This window comes from Kogia breviceps, chromosome 20 (assembly GCF_026419965.1).
Source record: "Kogia breviceps isolate mKogBre1 chromosome 20, mKogBre1 haplotype 1, whole genome shotgun sequence".
Taxonomy (NCBI): Eukaryota; Metazoa; Chordata; class Mammalia; order Artiodactyla; family Physeteridae; genus Kogia; species Kogia breviceps.
Genome location: NC_081329.1, coordinates 30773513 through 30794101, shown reverse-complemented (window position 1 = coordinate 30794101; position 20589 = coordinate 30773513). Strand labels below are relative to the sequence as shown.

General features: G+C 47.4%; 1 protein-coding gene across 9 annotated transcripts in view; it reads right to left on the bottom strand.

The window, feature by feature from the left end:
* Positions 1-20589, bottom strand: part of CSGALNACT1 (chondroitin sulfate N-acetylgalactosaminyltransferase 1) — a 292946-nt gene that overhangs the window by 264524 nt on the left and 7833 nt on the right. The window contains exon 1 of one of the 9 annotated variants that reach the window (XM_067022826.1): positions 1834-1975. The exons of 7 other annotated variants lie outside the window; for them this stretch is intronic. The gene's annotated coding sequence lies outside the window, so the exon portion shown is untranslated. Of the gene's footprint in view, positions 1-1833; positions 1976-20589 lie in introns of those variants that run through there. One more of the 9 variants, XM_067022820.1, reaches the window with a different exon arrangement.

Here is a 20589-nt window from a genome sequence, read left to right as displayed (position 1 = left end):
TAGTTTTTTGAGGAACCTCCATACTGTTCTCCCATAGTGGCTGCACCAGTTTACATTCCCACCAACAGTGCAGGAGGTCACACCCCCACCATCTGTTTTGAAAACTGCCACTGCCCGCTGGGACCCGGGCCAAGTTCACCAGACCAGGCCAGGCCGGACAAAAGGCAGTGCGTGGACGTAAATCCCACCTCACCCTCCAAAGCTGACACCTATCACTAACCCTCAGGGCCACCTTGCCCAGTCTACACCCTTTCTCGGGAGGCCCCCGGGCCTCCTTGTAAACCCCACCCTGGAGACCGTATAACCGGTCCTCCACGGAGACCCAACTACACACCCCGGAGCCCAGCCACGACCTCAAGCCCCCTGTCTCCACCCACCTCACCTCACACCCAAAGAAGGATTCTGATTGAAGAAGCATGGAGAGCACTGTTTTCACTGTGAAATCAATAACTACACAAATATTTTACCTAAAGCACACAGACTGTATCAGTCAACACAATTCTATTTGCCACCTCAAAGGTTAAATTCGAAACGACAGCCATTTCTTCTCACCATATCACATAGTCAAAAAATACCACGCATCACATTGCAAACACATTTACAGCTAACAAGCCGGACTACCTATGCAAATTCATACATGCTAATTGGCTTTGGCTGTTTCTTTTACATAAAATCAACATTTTTATGGATCATTAAATGTCTCCCTTAGCATATTAATTTCAAAACAAACATTAATAGCTATAAAAACAAATTCCCTGTTGCAATCTACGTAAAGATAGAAAACAGCTAACATGCTGCTACAGCCGAATGTCTTAACATGCTGGTACCAACACTGAGTTAAGTCCTCAACGCAAGCAAAAAATAAATTTTGTACTGAAGTCTTTCCTTCTGTGATTTAAAGCTGACTGACCAATTCTGGTTGAAGTTCAATATAAGCTATTTTGCTTACATTTCAAATGATTTAAAGTAATTATTTAATCATCTTTTTTTTTTCTCTTTTTTCTCATTAGATGAGAAAAAGAACATAAAAACCAACAAGGCAGCAAGAGGCATCAGGTGGCGAGGCTACACTGCCTGCCCTGGGATGGCTCTTTCCCAGGATTCCACACTGCAGAGTGTGGCACAGAGGAGCCCAGTGGACATTCCCATAGAACAAACTACTGTACACAAAAAAGGTCACCAACAAAGACCCGTAGAGCACAGGGGACTGTATTCAATGTCTTGTGATAACCTACAATAGAAAAGAATCTGAAGAGAATATATATGTATGTTTGTATATATACAACTGAATCACTTTGCTATACACCTGAAACTTACACAACATTGTAAATCAACTATATTTCAATCAATAAATAAATAAAACGAAAAATAGGATGAAATATTCTCATATCAATGAAGGAAGAAATGAGCTGTTTACAGCATCTCATGATGCCTTTAGCTAATTAAAGGAATACCAACAGCTAAAATTTCTTGTAAGCTCACTATGTTCCAGGTACCCTCAAAACATAGGTCGTGTCTCCAATTTACAGAGAAGAAAACTGAAGCTCAGGAAGGTTATGGGCCCAAGGCCAAGTAGCTATTAAGTGACAGCCAAGATTCAAAGGCAGGTGTGGCCACAAGCTCCCAACACCACCTGCGCCTCATTTCCCTGTCCCAGTGCCACGAGCAGGGAAGTCTGCGGACGCGAGCGTGGGGCCACCAGACACCGTCTGGCCAGCCGCCCCTCAGGGGGCCTCACAGTCCGGAGTCCCAGTGGAGCACTGGCCTTGCACACCCGGAGACCTGATTTAACCGGCGGGGGCCAAGTCATCACTCAGAGAGACTCAGACTAACCTAGTCCCCGCGCTGGGCGTGATCAGAGCACCAGTTCCTCTTCTGCGATGGGAAGAAACATCACAGGAACCAGCATATTCTCCTGTGTAGCAGGATCCGCTACACAGGAAGCCAAGGAATCATCAGAACGTTGCTGGGAAACCAGAACAAGGGCGGGTGCAGACATTTCATAAGTCTTTTCAGAGCAACTATTTGGATTTCACTGGCTACCACGGCCGGCCACCCACCTCAGCTCTGGGGACAAAGCGTAGAGAGGCAATTCCAATGTCTGTCTCGAGACTGTCCTTTTCAGTGTCTCCACCTGAGAGCCAGTTCCCCCTCCAGGTACATAGGCTAATATTCACTTAGTCAGGCTACCCTCAAACTGAACCCTTCACCTCTTGAAAGAGATGTAGCAGTAGGGGCTCTGACCCGAAGACCCAATGGATTGATATCAAAATTTAAGGTCAAAGCTTATTTCCCTCATTTTCAAGTTCTTATATTTGGGAGGACTTTTGGAATAAGCCTGAAGAACTGAAAACAATATCATACGTGTGCTTTACATTTTGAACACGCTGATAAAAGACAAGTGTGCCAAGAACAACAACAAAAATCTGGCCATCACTACTATATTTAGCATTAAACATTATATATTGGCATGAAACACTATATATTCACATTAAACATCAGCACTAGGTATTAGCGTCACATCAGTGGAAACGTCACATCACTTCCATTCTCTCCAGATACGAGGGACTATTCGGAAAAAGAATAAATGTTCATCTCAGAGACCTCAAGGGTGGCTGACTGTGTCGGTTCTCAGCTTAGCAAGAGTAAAAAAAGGAAATAGAATCTATAAAACTAACCACTAATAAGGCAATGCTACTGGGATAAAAAGAGAAGATGAAGGCGGGGAAGGAAGGTAAGTCAACAGGTTTATTTTCTGCTTCAGGGCACAGAGGTCATGGTTAGCTCCTCCCACACTATGTGACCTTCACTTTGGCACAAGTGGCTCCTTTGTGAAGCTCATGGTTAAACATAATGATACCCCTTCACCATTTAATGGTACTGTACGTGAGAACATTCTATAAACGCCCTGGAAAACTCAGGTGGCTATATTATAATCTGTAAACTATCCTGGTCCCAAATTCAAATGAAAATCAAAATAGTCAGTTTGAAATAGAACTCTGACCAAAGAGTCTATCTTTCAAGGGTAGGAGACTTTCTTGCATCAGTAGAAGTAGTTTTTTCTATTTTTATCACCAATTTTATCACCTTTTTTTAGGAGGGGGGCTTCAAATATCCCATTTCTAAAGCCCTAGGATTTTCTGGCTCTTGGTATACTGGCGCCTGAAAGTGGGGTTTCTGCAGGAACCCTCTGCGCTGGCTTCTCTGTTTCTGATTCCCTGAGCCAGGGTGACCCCGGGAAGCAGGGCCAACCTGGCAGCATGCTTGCACCCACTTCCTGCAGCTGCTGTGACAAATCACCACCAACTTGGTGGCTTAAAACGTCTCAAATGTATTCTGTGACAGTTCTGGAGGTCGTAGGTCCAAAATGGGTCTCCTGGGGCTGCATCCTGCTGGAACACAGGGAGCCTCTCTGGGGAGAAGCACCTCTTCACCTCCCCAGTCTCCAGAAGCCGTCTTCACCCTGGCCCGCCACTCCGGCCTCCACTCCCGAGGCCAGCGATGGCTGCTTGCGTTTTTCTCACATCACGTCAATCTGGTTCTCTGTTCTCTTCCTCACATCTCTTTTCTGACTCTCTGAAGACTTGCGATCACACTGGGCCCCCCAGATAGTCCAGAACAATCTCCCTGTCTCCAGGCCCCTAATCCCGATCACACCTGCAAAGCCCTTTCTGCCACGTGAGATACCGCGGGTTCCGGGGATGAGGACGCGGGCATCTTCAGAGGCGACTATCCTGCCCGCAACATCCTCGGCTCCCGAACGAGGAGAGACGGGGGCGATGAAGCTGCAGGGAGTCCAAAGCAAGGCACCGACGTAAGCACGCTCTGCCCAGACGTCCCGGGATCCACAGCCTTGAGGGCTGCGGGTGAGACACGGCACGTGCTCCACGTGTCATGACCTTTCGGGGTTAGAGGATGGCAGTGGGTCAGGTGTGAGGCCCCACGCGCAACTGGTGCCCCGACACACCCTGCCTCCTCGAGGCGTCGGACCCGTGACCTCCACCCTTGCGTCAGCCTTGGCCGGTGCCTCCACCTATCCCTGACCCCGGCTCTTTAACCTGACCCTGAACCCATCCTTACCCAGGAAGCTATGTCAGGCTGCGAATTCGCACAGGCTTCCTCAGGCAGTGTGGGTAACAGCTCATCCTCAGATGGGCAAGGAATTAGAAGGCACTCGAGCCTCTCCAGTGCAGCCTACCCTCCAGAACAGTCAGAGCCGGGGTGGGGTGGGGGGGTTCTGGACACACAGCTACCAGAATCATTGCCCACTGGCTGCCCAAGACCCTGGGGAGGGTCCAACGTGGCTCTGAAAGCCAACTCGATAAATAAGAGCCTGTGACAATGCACCAATAGACCTGAATTTCTGCAAAGACCAGAAATTGGTAATGTTGGCCAATAATCATGGCCATATTACCCAGGGAAAGACATGGGGCCTCGGATTTAGTAATAAGACACTGGCAATCCTGCCTGAATCGCCTAGATGTTAGAAAGCGTATACTTGGACACGCATATTTGGGTTTAAAAAGGTATTGCAAGTAGTTACAAATTTTAAAATAAGTGAAAATTAAATTTTAATGCAAGTATATTCAGGACCTTTAATAAATGAAATAGCCTTGTGTTCCTAAAATGAGCCCTAATAAAGAAAAACATTTATTTAAGACACAAAAAAATGTTAATTACCTTAATAAATATGAAACATCCATGCTATCTTGGTGAAATAGGAAAAACACTTATTTTTAGAATGGGGATAAAATTGTACGAACAATATAAATATTGAGTACGTAAAAATATATTAAGAGACAATAGAAGGAAAATACATCGAACGTTGGCAGAAATTTCCTCTAAATAGCCAAGTTTATCAGTTAGAGATCTTTAGCTGCAAACCACAGGGACCGGTTTTGACTAACTCGAACCAAATGAGTTTTATGGACACTGCCGGTTGCCCACCAAAATCCGCTCTCCCCTTCTTCCTAAAACCATGGCTGGATTGCATGTCCCTTCCTTCCTTGAAGACAGGCGTGGCACCGTGCCCATGGCAGGTGAGACTAAGTTCTGTTCCACGGAAGAGGTACAGGGTCTCACACGCCGCGCCTGGGCGGACAAGGCCTCAGAGCTGAAGCAGACAGACGGCAGGTGACCTCCACTTCATTCCTGTCCCCAGGGGCCGAATCTGAGCACGGCCACCACCCAGCCCCCATCACACAGGTGCCAACAGCACCCTAAAGGTGACAGAGCACTGACTTGGAAGGAATAGGAACCTGAGGCCACGAAGGACTCCGGGCAGCAAAATTGCCCTGCTCGCCTGCATGTCCCCTCAGACCACGTGAGAGGGAAATAAAACCTTCTCTTCCTTAAGCCACTAAAATTATTGTTGAGTCTCTTTGTGGCAACCTCTCGGCCTTATCCTGATACAACAGATGCAGGATGTCACTATAAGGGGGGCGGTAGTTCTAGGAGCTACACTCTGAGAGGTCATGCCAAGGAGTGACTGAGCCACACTCAGGACAAACCGCCACCAGGACAAACTGCCAGGGCCTTGGGCAGGGCTCCCCCTCAGCAGAGGCAAGCGGGGTGAGCTGGTGAGACTTCAGAGCTTCAGTTCCCTTGTCTGTACAATGGAGCTAACGGGTGCGCCCACCTCTTTAGGCTGTTGTGAGGATTAAGGGAATTAGTCTGTGTAAAACATCACAGTGACTGCACAAAGGAATCACTGTTATATGTCTACATTATTTCAAAAGAAGTAATCTCAATTTTACAGTCATATTTCAGCTATTTGATTTGGAAAAATATTAACACACCTATTAGTCAGCCTTAAAAATAAGAAGTGAGCAGGATGAAGGCTAGAACTGTAATGGGGAAGAACAAATCTGACTCCATATTAGATCTGTTCCTTTTTCTTTAACCTTTGTGCCCTATGGCCTGTGCTTAGTCATGCTGGCTCTGCACCTTTTGTAAAAGAATGTTGCCTGTAGCCCGAAATATACAGGAGAGTCCATTCTGAGGCTCTGACCTTTAAAAGTCCATTCATATAGAGATCAAAAGGTGCAGAACAGAGAATAACATTTGTTGGAGGTTTACAGGAACATCTTAACCTGAACTACACTGAGGGCTTCAAGAACAAAGGATTCCAACACCTAGAGAAGTTTGCAACAACGAACCATGCCCCTCCCTCACCTGGCCTTTAAAAGTGCTTTGCTGCAACCCTTGGATGAGTTCAGGTGTTTTTTTGGGGAGGGGGGTACAAGCCACCCATCTCCTTGCATGGCCCTGCAATAGACTTTTCTGCTCCAAACTCCAAAGTTTCCGTTTGTTTGGTCTCACTGTGGGCTGGGCACACAATCTTGCATTCAGTAACAGAATATGGAGCATTCTCCACGTGGGTAGCGGGAATTATTAGAACTATAGTAAGAATGAAGTTTAAGAAAGCCTTAAACTCAGTGGTGTGAGCTGAAGACAGAGTTTTATTCTAAATTCTCTTTCACGGTTCTGTGAGTTTAGGTCAGACTTTTCCTCTTATTTGCATGGATCTGTTCTAATCTGAGCACGCACGCACACACACTCACACATACACACAGGCACCCTCCTTGATGCAGAGGTGGCTCCACATTTCTGCCCACGATTTACGCAGCTGAGGATAAAGTGCTATTCATTCCGTGAAGAGGCACGTTGCTGCCGCATCAAAAGGCAGCTTGTTAATTCATTTCTCAAGTTTTAATACTTTCTTACAAGTTCTACCCAAAACTCTGGAATGGTTTTAGGTGTGTATTACTGCACTGTGGGAAAAAAATTAACTCTTTCCTGGACCCTAGGAGACTTAAGTCCCCTCTAGCTTGGGCCTTTCAAGGTGAAAGAAAAGAGGACTAAATAAAATTATCCTTCACGCAAGGAGCTATGAGTTTATAGATGTCACTTACTGGCAAGTTTACCAAGGCAAAATTTTAACTGTTCCCTTTCTTTTTTAAGCTGAATATATTTACCCAAGGCAATTAACACAAATTTCCTCTATGTCCTCTGACAAAATATCCCAGATATTTCCATAACAGCATAAACCAGTTAAATTGGGCCTATCAGGTTCAGCCCAGTGCGGTTGAAATGTACCACTGTTGCCAGGAAGGAAAATTGTATCTTTTGAAAACTTAACGCCTGCACTCGGAAGCTCTGGGCATGTTCAGCCAAGGGAGAAAAATCACCCAAAATAACACACGGAGTCAAGAAGCAGGCTCAGCTCACTCTGATACTTACGCATTCGTGTCTGTGCTTGCCTGCTTGCTTGTTACATGATTGGGTGTGTGTTTCCAGACGGCGTTCACATGCAAACCGTACCCACATTATCCAATTGCACTTCGTGTCTCTAAGGGGCAGAATTTAAGACCAATGGGTACCAGCTGTTGAAAACACATGGAATGCTTCCAAATTGGGCCACCCAGATTCAGAATGGACCGTATCGTAAAGTGGTGAGTTTGCTGTCCCCAGAAGCATTCAAACACGGACTGGACAGCCCGGGTTGCTGTAGAGAAGCTTCAGTATCAGAGCGCTAGCTAGACTCCATAGAGATCTAGACTCGATTGAGATCTAGGTCAACTGAGAGAGCCCAGGACGTCACCGAGGCAAACCAGGAGGCTACCGTTCCTTTCACTTCAGTCGAATGATGTTTTCTCCTGCCCAGACGCAGAGGATCCAGCCCCGGGACATACGGGGCACATACCTAGAATGTGACAAGACTTCCCTTCCCGGTCCTTGACCCGCCAGGGAAGGGTAATCCCCATCACCCAGCACCTGGGGAGGGGGGACTCCGGCTTCCTCCTGGGGACACTCAGCAGCAGTGAGAAAGAAGGGTTGCAGCGTGTTCCACGGAGATGATCCCAGGCTCCCTCCCTCAGGGAGGGACACGTGCCCGACCGCCCCAGCTCCCTGGAGGGAGCGCCGCTGAGCTCTCCCAGGAGAAACGCGGACGTGGGCAGGACCAGGCCATCCCTGTGGCGGAGGGGAGGACCCCAGGGAAGGGTGGTGCAGGGGCAGCCCACCAGACTAGAGACCTCCTAGGTAAATCCTTCCAATCTTTCTGAAGGTGCCCCACGAAGCAGATAGAGACCCCCCACTCTGCAACCCCGACCCTCAGCTCCTCATCGATAGAAAAGCAGAAAGCTCGTTCCTCGAGGAACGCAAAGCCAAAATCACATTACAAGTCACCGCACTCCCTTCTTTAGACGCTCAGTATCATCATCCCCAAATCCTAACCAACCAAAGGATTATGAAGTCAGAGACAGGGCGACTTCTGGGAACGAGGCCAGGCTCCCGGCCCGGCCGTGGCTCCGGAGAGGGCCGAAGTTCAGCACCAAGAGAATCAGCACACTGGAGGCCCAGTCAAGCTGTTAATACAGAAACTGCTTGCGCTAGATGCCTAAAAACGTTCTGCATTGGGAAATGTGTATTACGTCCATGCTGAGAATGGCAATGTTTAAGTGACTGCTATTTTGAATGGACTTTATCCCAAAAAAAGGGGGTGGGGAATGAGCACAAAAAGTAAAGTGATAAGGTGGATTGTGTGGAGACACAGACACAGGGGTGGTCACCCGGCAGCTGTACCTCCAGGCCCAGCAAGTAACTACCAGGTGGGAGCAGCAGCCCATCTCTGGCCGTCCTCTGACTGTACTCCTAGGACGGCGTGTCCTTCAAGCTGCTGGTGCTTACCAGTAACAAATAATTCTCGTGTTTTCCATTTTCTGATCACCTTGCAAACCAGACTCCAGCTGTCACTGGCCAGAGCTTCCTCACTAACCCCTAAAGGCTGCTCTCAGGCAGCTCTCATGCACCACGCCTGGGCCGACCGTGCATCCTCCAGCCAGCAGGACACGGTCTAAAGCTTGTGGGGACTTTGAGCAGACACCCCTGGGAAGAGGAGTGGGAGAACTTGAGGAAGCGTCAGGGAATTTGCAAAGGGAGGAACAAATCTGACTCCATATTGGATCTGTTTCTTTAACTCTGTATTTTGTTGCTTTTGCTACAAGAATGTTACCTAGTGCCTGAAATATACAAGAAGCCTGTTCTCAAGGCACTGACCTTTAAAGGTAGAATACTTTTCCACTCACAGAAGGATAAAAAGTTGCAAAACAGAGAATAACCTTTGCCTTGTTGGAGGTTTAAGGGAACATCCTGACCTGACCTACATGGACAGCTGCAAGAACCAAGGATTCCAGCACCAAGAAGTTTACAGCAACTAACCACGCTCCTCCGCTTTCAGTATAAAAGAAGCCTGAATTCCAACTTGGATAAGATGGTTCTTCCAACACTAGTCCTACGTGTGCTGGCTTTCCAAATAAAGTTACTATTCTCTGCCCCAACACCTCATCTCTTGATTTACTGGCTGTTGTGCAGTACAAGCTTGGACTCAGTAGCAGAACTAACCTTGGCTGGGATCCCCACTGGGATTAGGAAGTATGGGAAACTGGAAGGGCTCCCTTAAAGAAAGGGCCTCAGGCTTCCCTGGTGGCGCAGTGGTGGAGAGCCCGCCTGCCGATGCAGGGGACACGGGTTCGTGCCCGGGTCCGGGAGGATCCCACGTGCCGCGGAGCGGCTGGGCCCGTGAGCCATGGCCGCTGAGCCTGCGCGTCCGGAGCCTGTGCTCCGCAACAGGAGAGAACACGGCAGTGAGAGGCCCGCATATCGCAAAAAAAAAAAAAGAAAGAAAGGGCCTCATGAGTCCTCTAAAGATGGGTGTTTTGTGCCACACCACCTTAAAACTTAAAGACCTGAGAACTTGCGATGCCACCTGTCCATAATGAAATTCCATCAGGCTAGCTAGAACATGGCACTTCAAAATAACAGTAATAACAGTCAGCTCCTAAAAGAGTTCCAGAGATGAATGGTGGTGATGGCTGCACAACAATGTGAATATACTTAATGTCACTTAAGTGTACACTTTTAATGGTTAAGATGGTAAGTTTTACGTTATGTGTATTTTACCACAGTAAAAAAAAGAAAAAGAAAAACTCTTGCTTAGGCTTTACTTCCTGATCAACGAAGAGCAGATATTTACTTGTCAGCATCCTCTATAATTTTACCTTAAGAACTTCTTTTAAACTGTCGTCATGGTTAATCATTTAGAAAATAAAATGTTGAATCAAACAATAACCTAGTTGTCAGGCCACGCTGCAACTCTGTAGGCTGAGAGGATGCAACTCTGTATGCACCAGGCACTCTGTGTGCTGAGAGGTCTAGGTCTTTCTTTCAGCTGATAGGGGAACATCAACGGCTAAAATACACCTGAAACACACCTCACGCTGACCTTTTGGAAATGAGATGGATACAAAGAAAAAGACACTCCTTGAGATAATCAAGGAAACCTTTTTTTTCACTCATCTATACAGTTTAATCATATTTGCACATCATTAATCATCTATATCATTCTTTCTAACGGCTAATAATAATTCCTCTGTATGGAGGCACCATAATATCGTAACCCATTTCCCACTGAGTGATATTTAGGATCTTTTCTCTATAAATAAGGTTTTGATGAACATGCTTTTACACACCTTTGGATACTAGTCTGATGATCGCCATAGGATGCATAATTATAAGCAGACTTACTAGGTTAGAGTACATATTTTTTAATTGAGGTATAACTGACATAATATAATTAGTTTCAGGTGTACAATGTAATGATACAATATTTGTACAAACTGCAAAAGGATCGATCGCCACAGCAAGTCCAGTTAACATCCATCACCACACAAAATGAGGAAAACTTAAATATGGCCTGGGTATTAGGCGATTTTTAAAGGATGATTGTTAGTATTTTAGGTGTGAAAACGGCATGGTGGTCTTATTTAACAAAGACATGATTAAGTTGAAATTAATATTCAAGCAGTATGTTTTCCCCCTGCTACCCAAGGGAAACTCTAGTAGGTCCCATAATTCTCTGGCCACTTGTAGGTAACAGAAAGTCCTAAAGTTACTTTAAGTCACAAAACACAACTGTGACTCAAAAATAAAATGTCAGGTCAGTGTATTATCGACCCTTTAAGTAAGGCCAAAAAGAGTTAAGAGGCGCTGGCTTCTGCATTTCCTCCCCTCCCCCTCCCCCCTTGCTGGCTACAGTTACCCTCCCCCTCCAGCGTTGGAACGTGGAGAAAGGCCACCTGACTGCCAGTGCCATGAAAAAGAAGTGGCACAGGCTGCTGGCTGCCTCCCAATACCCACTAGTGCCTTCCTCTTGACAAAAAGAATCCCAACTTTAAGCTGGGCCCATGGCTACCCAGCAACAAGTTAGTATTTCCAAGGCTTTCTTGGAGCTGGGCCTGACCCCGTGACTCGACTCTGGCTAATGGCATATAAGCAGAAATGTTGGGTGATGTATCTTGAAAGTATCCTTAAAAGGGAGGGAGCAGCTCCTGCCTCTGCCTGCCTGAACCGTAACACGATGGCTGGAGCTGCAGCAGCCCCTCTGAGCGAGCGGAACACAGGGACCACAGTCATGGGCCTGGGCCGCAGGGCAGGGAACTAGGAGGCGTGATCTTGACATCTGTGTGGCTCCCCCATCCCATCCCTGAACAGCCTACTTCCCAACTGATTCTACTTAAGAGAGAAATTAACTTCTACTGTGTGTTACCACTGTTGTTTCTCTTGCATGCTGGCAAACTTCCTCCTCACCAGCACAGACGGCTTTGCACTCTCCAGACCAGCCGATACTCAGGCCTGACTCTGACTCTCGTGGGCACTTCTGTGGATTCTCCAGGGGCTCCCCTCCGATCCCTGTGGTGTGGGCGATGCACCCAGACCCTGAAACTCACTCCATAGGCTCTCCACTGGCTGTGTCCTTGGGCAGGGGTCAAGCTCCAGGCTGGCTCTCCCTCCCTGCAGGGGCCACACCTGGTCCAGGGGGAGCCCCACTACGACGGCCCCCCAACAAACACGGCAGTGGGGGGGGGCTGTCCCAGCTGCTCTTCACTCTCCACACCCCCAAAGGTCTCACTATAGTCAGAGCCAGCCCACCACGCACCCAGCTGAGGGGACACAGGGCTCGGGGTGCGTGGGCAGGACCTCCACCCCCATTTCCTCCAGGAGAGGAGGGGCTGGTGCAGATTCACAGCAGAAGATTCTCCACATAGATGGGTGCTTCTTATACCCTCACAGTAAGGAGGATTTTCAAGAGCTGTAAGCCTCGTGTTCCGATACGGCCTCTGAAAATGCCCCTCTTGGTCGCGCTCACGCCTCATTTTTTTTTTTTTTTTCTTTTTTTGCGGTACACGGGCCTCTCACCGCTATGGCCTCTCCCTTTGCGGGGCACAGGCTCCGGACGCGCAGGCCCAGCGGCCATGGCTCACGGGCCCAGCCGCTCCGCGGCACGTGGGATCCTCCCGGACCGGGGCACGAACCCGCGTCCCCTGCATCGGCAGGCGGGCTCCCAACCACTGCGCCACCAGGGAGGCCCCACGCCTCATTTTTGTAACTGCTATCTAGTGCATCTGGAGGCTTTAGCCAAGTTTTCCAATTCAACAGCCTGTCACAAAACCCATAAATTATGTGGGGATGCACACTGGTGGTAAAACTCTAATAAAGCAAGGAGATGATTAACACCATACCTGGAGAAGCAGTTACCCCTCGGGTGGGGCAGGAGGAAGGAAGGAAATCAGACCCGGAAGTACATGGGCGGGGCTTCAGAGGGAACGTTCTAGATGCTTACTGGATGGTTACTCACTTTATTATTATAAGTCAAAAGGCACACAGGCGTTACATATACATATACTTATCATGACTTATGAATTTAAAAGGAAACAAAGAACAGACACAGCATAATCTCTAAACTCCATAGCAAAACAATCTGGAAAGAAGCCTGCACCTGACGACGAGGCTATGAACTCAACACAAAGTGGAGGAGGCTGGTCAGAGGCGGCAGACTTCCTCGAAGGTGTGAGTGTCACCCTTGACCTCTGCAGCGGAGGTCAGTGACAGCGCCCTGGGTGGATCTGATCCACTCAACCGTCCAGATGACAGATGAGGGGAAATGGTTCAGAGCTGCTGCCTGGAACCCCAGAGCCACCTGCAGGGGAGAAAGTCACCAGGTCCTGCGAGCTGGAAAGGCATCTCGGCCACCGGCTCAGCCCCGCGGCCCCCCGGCCCTGGTCGGCTCTCCTATGGCTGTGCCCACACTGTCCACACAGAGGGACGTTTGGTTAAGCCTTCCGAATTCTCTCTGCATGACTTCTGTAACTGACAAAGTGACGTTCTGATTATGATCTGGTTTCTAGGAGCTGGGTGATGGGTAAAGAAGGCACTGATCGCGTAGATTTTCCTGTTGCTGTTATTGAGGCACTGTCCGCTTCGTTGCAATCAGCGAGGACAGCTGATACTGCTTGAGTGCTTATCTCACTTGATCCTCACAATCATCTTAATCCCACTGAGAGGAAGCAGAGGAGAGAGATAAAGAGCAACAGGCTGCCAAGATTCACACCCCGGCTCCAACCCTTAACAGCTGTGTAACCTGGAGCAATTTGCTGAACCTCTTTGGGCCTCAGTCTCCTCATCTGTAAAGTGGGAATGATGGTAGTACCTACCTCATAGGGTTGCTGTGAAGAGTCCATGAGTCGGTGGTCCCGAAGCACTGAGACAGCAGCTGTCACATAGTGAGTACAATACAAGTGTTTGCTACTATTCCCATTTTACAGACAAAAACGCCTGAGGCTCAAGTAATAAGGTAACTTGCCTAAATTCCATACACGGCAGCTAGTGCAACCCAAATACGTTAGGCTTCAGGCCCCACGTGCTTAACCACCACGCTTCTTACCAACCACCAAGACAGTTATTTGTCAAGGTGAACTAACCCCTAACCCCTGTGCCCTGGGGTGTGTTGGTTGGATGACTTACTTGGGGCCTGGCGATGCCACCGCAGGCTGGAAAAGGCCAAACTCTGGGCCTTCACAGCTGAGGTCTGCCGAGCGGCAGGCGCCCCTCCCTTGGATCCTCATCCCAGGACAGCAGACGGCGGCCTCCCTACTGACCCCCTGCTGAACTCAGAGATGCTTAGAGGCTCACACTGGCTCCCAGTTCTCCATTTCTAGGAATATGCCAATAAGCAGATACAAAATGTAAGTTCTCCAACCCCGGACAGGTTCAGAATACACCCCTTCTGCCTTGAGTTGGCTGTAAGGCAGCAAGCTTTCCTTCAAAACCTTTCTACTTGATTGATCCCTTGACCATTACAAAGTGTCCTTCTCTGTCTCTTAGTCTTTATTTTAAAGTCTATTTTATCTGACATGAGTATTGCTACTCCAGGTTTCTTCTGATTTCCATTTGGAAATCAATGGAATACCTTTTGCCATCCTCTCACGTTGTCTGTATGTGTCCCTGGATCTGATGTGGGTCTGTTGTAAACAGCATATATATGGGTCTTACTTTTGTATCCATTCAGCCAGTCTGTGTCTTTTGTTTGGAGCATTTAATCCATTTACATTTAAGGTAATTATTGATATGTATGTTCTTACTGCCATTTTGTTAGCTGTTTTGGATTTGTTTTTGCAGGTCTTTTTTCCTTCCTTCCTCTTGTGATTTGGTGACTATCTTGTGTTTGGATTGCTTTTTCTTTTCTGTGTGTGTATCTACTGTAGATTTTTGGTGTGTGGTTCCCATGAGGTTTTGACATAGCAGTCTATATTTACACAAGATTTGTTGATTTTGATCAACCAGATTTTAACTTGTTGATCTCTAAGTTTCAAATGCATTTCCAATATCCTGCATTTGTGCTCTCCTCACACTTTCTGGTTTTGATATCATATTTGTGTGTGGATGATTTCCTACCTTTACGGTAGGTTTGCCTTTACTGGTGAGCCTTCCCATTCATAATTTTCTTATTTCTAGTCGTGGCCTTTTCTTTTCCATCTAGAGAAGTTCCCTTAGCATTTGTTGTAAAGCGGGTTTGGTGGTGCTGAATTCTCTTAGCTTTTGCTTCTTTAGGAAATAGAAACAGACTCACACACTTCAAAAACAAACTTATGGTTACCAAAGGGGAAAGGTAGGGGGAGGGGTAAATTAGGAGTTTGGGATTAACATATACACACTATTATATATAAAACAGATGAACAACAAGGACCTACTGTGTCGCACAGGGAACTCTGCTCAATATCCTGTAATAACCTATGTGAGAAAAGTATCTGGAAAAGAGTGGATATATGTACATGAATATCTGAATCACTTTGCTGTACACCTGAAACTAACACAACATTGTAAATCAACTAGACTGCAGTATAAAATAAAAATTAAAAAAAAAAAAACCTTCAAATTGATCCAGGCCCAGGTACACTGTACCTGTGAAGGGCCAGAAGGTGGGACCTGGCCCGAGGGTCACCATCAGGCCTGCAGACAAGTGCAGTAGAGCAGGACCCCTGCTGACACCTTGAGGAGCCCCGTGCCTCCCTGCCTCAGCTTCTCCACTTGAGAAGCAGAAGCATTAGACCAGACGACCTGTGAGTTCCCTTCCATTCTCGGATCTTTATATCCATATTTTAACTCAGAGCTAAATCTCATTTTGATTTGACTGCATTCAAAAACAACCCAAAATAAACATAAGAATCTCCTCATTTTGAGGAGATACAGGCTGCTTTCTTTCCATAGTGCATAAAGGGCCAGTGATGCTACTGCTATTTGCAATTGTGAAGGGATGAAGGCACTTTCAAAACCCTAACATGAGCTGCTGGGACCATGAGAGGGAAAAACCGATTCGCCCTGATAGCCACCCATTACATGAAACACGGCTTAAAAGCTTTTCTCACTGAGAATAATAAGCAATAAACTGGGCCTAATCCTTATCTGGTTCATGCCCATCAGCCCCAGATTACACGTGTGCACATGCATGTTCCTGTGTGTGTGTGTGTGTGTACATGCTCACAGCACACTGCAGATTTTTTTAGGAATGCAAATAATGAGGAAGTACCATGAACACTTCCAAAACAGACGACGTTCATTACAATGATTGTCTCAAAATGATGCAGATAACTTATCAAAGATACTAGCCTGATTCATAACCTTACTTTTGGCCTTATACTAATAAAATGCTTGCTAGGAAATCCATGATGCAAATTACTTTTTGCATTAGGCTGCACAGAAGAAATAAGTTGAAAAAGTAAGTAATGGACCACCCTATGGACTTTCAGGTGATACTGGTTCGACATCGGAAATTATTCTTTTCCTCAGCAGCATGTATAAAACGCAACTACTTACTGATGGGTTTTCTCTTCTTCCAAACAACATTGTAACTTGTATTTTTAGCCTTTAAAACTATTTTAAGATTCTTTAATTTAGTCAAACTAGTTTCATCAGAAATATCTGTTCAGAAGACTGATTCATGAAAAATGCCAACTGTAGCTAATACATCGGTCCACTCATTTTTTTTTTTTTTTTTTTTTTTTTTTTTGCGGTATGCGGGCCTCTCACTGTTGTGGCCTCTCCCGTTGCAGAGCACAGGCTCCGGACGCGCAGGCTCAGCGGCCATGGCTCACGGGCTTAGTTGCTCCGCGGCATGTGGGATCTTCCCGGACCAGGGCACGAACCCGTGTCTCCTGCATCGGCAGGCGGATTCTCAACCACTGCGCCACCAGGGAAGCCCCGGTCCACTCATTTTTAAAAGGTTTCAGAATCTTTGTAGCAGGCCCCTTCTTAATGGCCGGACGGTGCTGAACCCTTGCCCAAAACTTCCTGCACTATATTAGGTACACGGGCACTCTGATAGGAGGAAAAAAACCCACAAATGATCCAGGAAGCTGAGGTATGTCACAGGTAACGAGCAGCCTATTACTCTGATAATCCAGGCTTGCTCTGAGCACTTTGCCTAATTAGACTTCACACAAGGGGGGATAAACGCTTTGATATTTAACAAGTATCAAGGTGTAATCGATGTACACGAATCACCTGATAAGGAACATTGCTTATTAAAGAGAGAGACAGATGGCTCCGGGAGAGGTATCATCACGAAATGTAAACTCTCCCAGGCTCCCACCGTGAGCACCAGTGACGCATCACCACTCCTACCCCAGTGACTCCGTGCATTATTTAGTCTGTCCTCTTGCCCGGGAGCCTATAGGTACGCCCATGTCACAGATTTTTTAAAAATCACTTGGTGGAAATAGAGCACCTCTGCTGTGTCTCAAAGCATCTTAACCACTCTGGCTGCTGTCAAAATCCCAGTGAGTCAAGATCTCCAGCATCACGCCTTCCCTGGTGGTGCAGCAATTGAGAATCCGCCTGCCAATGCAGGGGACACGGGTTCGAGCTCTGGGCCGGGAAGATCCCACATGCTGCAGAGCAACTAAGCCCGTGTGCCACAATTACTGAGTCTGCACTCTAGAGCCCGCGAGCCACAACTACTGAGCCTGCACGCCACAACTACTGAAGCCCGCGCACCTAGAGCCCGTGCTCCGCAACAAGAGAAGCCACTGCAATGAGAAGCCCACGCACCACAAAGAAGAGCCCCTGCTCGCCGCAACTAGAGAGAGCCCGCGCGCAGCAAGACCCAATACAGTCAAAAATAAATAAACAAAATAAATTTTTTTTAAAATTGTGTAAGATATGAGATGGGGCCAAGCCTCATTCTTTTTTTAAAAAAAAGAGAGACCTCCAGCATCTCTCTTATAATCACGTCAGTGCAATAATTAGTCCTCCTTTTTATAACCTTCAAGAACATTTAATGTGTTGGAAGCCCTCCTGACTCTGTTAGACCCAGCCAGGCTGCCATAAGATTATAAATGCATAATTTGTTTACAGGTAGCTTGGAAGAAAACACCAAGTAAGAAAACAGTATGTGGGAAGAGAGCTGAAAACAGGCATGCTTATGAACAGCAAATGATAATGAAAGAGACTTTTCTTTGGGTGTGGGTAGTTTATTTGGTTTCTCCAAGGTCAGCTTTACACTCAACTTGCAGGCACCCCGGAAGGTAACGTGCCCTGTTCATGAACACAGTTTCTCACCAACGCTGCTGACTATTCAATTGCTGCCTCTGTTCATTTCATGCGTATTTACAAAGAACCTACCAAGTCTACACACTGCGCCTCGCTCTCTGTGGCGCATCCAACAATGGTGTGAGCTGTGGACCCCATGCTCCAGGTCTGCAGTCCTTTTCAAGAAGGACACAAAAGCAACTGCAAGGCCGCTGCCACATCACGCTTGGTACCCGTGGAGGCGCCACGCTTGGGCACAGGAGCTGCAGCGGCAGACGGACTTCGTGCAAACGCTGGGTCTCCCTGCCACGCTATCTGCCCCTGCCAAGGCATTCCGTCTACCTGAACCTCAGTCCTTCCACTATTTTTATATGGGTTTAAAAACAATTCCACAAATAAAGTGCTTTGGATACTGCTTAGTACCTAATAGATTTCTTCTTAAGCCTCTGCACTCCCAGGGAGAAAGCTGGGCCTCAATTTAATTAAAAAGCCAATAATTCAACCCCTGACTTAGCTGCAGTGATACCCATATCGACATCTTACTTCTCTTTGACATGAACAATTTAATTTTTGACTTGTGTCCATAAACAAACTCCTCCAGAACTATTCTTAGCAAGTGTTTCCAGAAAGATCATGGATTTGAAGTGCAGAGAAAAAAGAGTTTCAAATTTTAATCCAGATGAGACTGGGGCCATTTGGAGTCAATTTGATTCATGAAGTTTATGGCCATCATTTCCATTTCTGATGCTGTAGAATCAACAGGAAACTAAAACGAATCCCATTGACCTTGAAGTAGGCACTGACAGCTGACATCTCCAAGGAACATGTTCCACATGTCACTAAGCCATGGCTTAAGAATATAGTCCCTTCTTTGTATTTCACTCTGCTGAGAGCTCCTTGAGGTCAGAAACCCCCAGCTGTGTAGGTGGCATCATTGCTGGGGCACCTAAAACTACCTGCCAGCTGGCGGTGGTACCCAAGGATGCTGCATGGCCCATCAAGAGCAATGGACGGAAACAAGGGACCCGGGCTCCATTCCTGACAATGCCTTTCCCCTCGGTAGCTGGGCCATCTTAGATAAGGCACTGCACTTCTCTGGACCTCTCTCTGTTCATCTGAAAAATACAGAGATAGTCCAAATGATCTCAAATGGTGCTATTATTTCTGCAAAATACTTTTATGTTGGTCCACCTGATCTCAGAAATAACATCATTTCTGTTGATGTATTCTTGCTAAGCAGTGGCCCTCCCGCGACTTCTAACTCCAACAAGTCACTGACAAGACCATTAAATGACGTCTACAAGTGTCCAGAGTCCAAGTGTCCCCTTCAGATGCACGATTTTGCCGTTTCAAAGGTTTTTAGTTCATATAGATAAAATAGATGAACATGGGGCTTCCCTGGTGGCGCAGTGGTTGGGAGTCCGCCTGCCGATGCAGGGGACACGGGTTCGTGCCCCGGTCCGGGAGTATCCCACGTGCCGCGGAGCGGCTGGGCCCGTGAGCCATGGCCGCTGAGCCTGGGCGTCCAGAGCCTGTGCTCTGCAACGGGAGAGGCCACAACAGTGAGAGGCCCGCGTACCGCAAAAAAAAAAAAAAAAAAAAAAAAAATAGATGAACATGGCTAGCTTTAGTCAAAGCTTCTCTACTCATTCTTCTGACTCTCATTCCTAAGTGACTAAGAGCTGCAGTAATGCCTGTCCACTTCACACTGGCAGGACATTTGCCCTCAGGATAATGAAACAGTCACTTACGGAGACCAGGGAAGAGAGTTTTAAAAGGCTGGTGCCCCCCACGTGCCTTCACCCCAGGAAGGGCCACTCCCACAAGCCGAACAGTCACCCCCCCGCCCACACCGTGCTTTCAGGCAACCTGGGTAAACTGGCTCCACTGCCCAGGCCCGTCCCGGGGGTGACCAGACTGTCTCACTTGTTAGAGCGATCAGCAAACGTTCATCCCACTCAGCTCCCCAGGAAGCAAAGGAACCAACCGGGAATCCATTTCAAGGATTATTCTCCTTCCCACAAAGCTGTCCTCCTGTCACTTTTTTAAAGTCTGCTTGTTCATTTCATTTTAATACACTCTATTAATTCTATAAAATGGGCTTTTTTTTTTTTTTTTTTTTGCGGTACGCGGGCCTCTCACTGCCGTGGCCTCTCCCGTTGCGGAGCACAGGCTCCGGACGCGCAGGCGCAGCGGCCACGGCTCACGGGCCCAGCCGCTCTGCGGCACGTGGGATCCTCCCGGACCGGGGTACGAACCCGCGTCCCCCGCATCGGCAGGCGGACTCCCAACCACTGCGCCACCAGGGAAGCCCTATAAAATGGACTTCTGAAAATTACAGTAACTTACTTTAAACAAACTGTTCCCCAATTCAATATGTTTTTTAAATTTCTCGCATTTTTTTTTAAACCCTGAATCAAGCTTCTCTTGCACCTGGGCAGGTTCTGTTTGCAGCGCAGAACAAATGAGTCAGGGCCTCCTGCTCCGTGGCTGAGGTAGCCGGTCGCAGACCGTAATGATTTTGTGAAGCCCGCGCTCCATCCCTACCACACACTGGCATCTACCCCGGACACCAACCAAGGTGGCCCATGATCGTAAAACCACTAGGAACATCTCCCTGAAAACACCTCTGATCTCACAACACAGCCCACGCTCCAGAAAGGC